The 1,562-nt window shown below is 41.7% G+C and overlaps 1 pseudogene; it reads right to left on the reverse strand.

Moving 5' to 3' along the window:
- Positions 1-336: 336 nt before the first annotated feature.
- Positions 337-1,045, reverse strand: LOC105470947 (large ribosomal subunit protein eL31-like; annotated as a pseudogene).
- Between the last annotated feature and the right edge of the window lie 517 nt (positions 1,046-1,562).

Genomic DNA, 1,562 nt, shown 5'->3' on the forward strand with positions numbered 1-1,562 from the left:
TTATTACCCAGATTCTGTAATTAAGGTATCAGTTATAGAAAATTGGTAAATTGCAAATGATTTTTGTTAGAGGGAGATAAAAATGATTTCTCTGTGTTAGAGTTCATCACAAAGCTAACAATTTTATTGTCCGGTAGACCATTAACCAGTTTTGGATTTAACCTAGCAATCTTATTCTAGCATTATTTTTTTTCTTTCACTGAATACACACACACACACGTCTCTCATATCCTCCTCTAAACCAGTTTTACATTCTTCCGATTACTTGACTAATAAATTAGGTAGTTGTTTTTTTTTAATTTTATAACTTTATTTGATGTATTTAATGATCAGCAATTAGTTCTCATCCACATTGACTGTCTGTAGATTTTTTAAAGTGTTGGCCAGGCGCGGTGGCTCACGCCTGTAATCCCAGCACTTTGGGAGACCGAGGCGGGTGGATCATGAGGTCAGGAGATCGAGACCATCCTGGCTAACACAGTGAAACTCCGTCTCTACTACAAATACAAAAATTAGCCGGGCGTGGTTGCGGGCAACTGTAGTCCCAGCTACTCGGGAGGCTGAGGCAGGAGAATGGCGTGAACCTGGGAGGCGGAGCTTGCAGTGAGCCGAGATTGCACCACTGCACTCCAGCCTGGGCGACAGAGTGAGGCTCCGTCTGAAAAAAAGAAAGAAAGAAAGAAAGTGGTAACAGGTACATATGTAGCCAAAGTATAGAGCTTATTTGGTGAATCTTCATCCTTATTCTGGATAATCACACGTGGATTCGGTATGTGACATTCCTTATTCTTTTGGCCCAGACAGCTTTGTTGAGCCTGGTATCAACTCGCACATCTCATCTGGAGCTCCCATCTCCTTCATGGCAAATTTCCGAATCTCTTTGAGTGCCCAAGGGGCACGCTTCTTGAAGCCCACTCCATGGATGTGCTTGTGAATGTTGATGGTGTATTCTCGGGTCACCACCTCGTTGATGGGGAACCGCCCTTTTGCTCTTTGCACACTTCTTTGCGGGAACCATTCTGCTGGGTCCAAGCTGGAAAGGCAATATTTTATTTTATTATTTTATTTTATTTTATTTTATTTTTAAGACAAGGTCTCACTCTGTCACCTAGGCTGAAGTGCAGTGACACAATGGCACAGTCAAGGCTCACTGTAGCCTCAACTTCCCGGGCTCAAGCGATCCTCCTACCTCAACCTCCCAAGTAGCTGGGACTACAGGCCTATGCCTCCACACTCAGCTAATTTTGTATTATTATTATTATTATTATTTTAGAGATGGGATCCAGTCTGGTCTTGAACTCCTGGACACAAGGAATCCTCCTGCCTGGATTACAGGCATGAGCCTGGTCTATTAATAAGTTAGATAAATCTTTGAAGCATGCTTACCATATGCTTGTATGAAAGTTATCTTTTTAATTTTTTGAAATTTGTACTTTGACACCAACAAGTGTTACTGCCTCCTATATTACCTCTGTCTGTTATTATTCTCCCTCAATCTCTTCGTTATCCAGACTTGAAATATTGGCACCTGCTCCAATTCCTTTCTTACTCTCTAAACAAAT

The sequence above is a fragment of the Macaca nemestrina genome, chromosome 2 (genome assembly GCF_043159975.1).
Source record: "Macaca nemestrina isolate mMacNem1 chromosome 2, mMacNem.hap1, whole genome shotgun sequence".
NCBI lineage: Eukaryota > Metazoa > Chordata > Mammalia > Primates > Cercopithecidae > Macaca > Macaca nemestrina.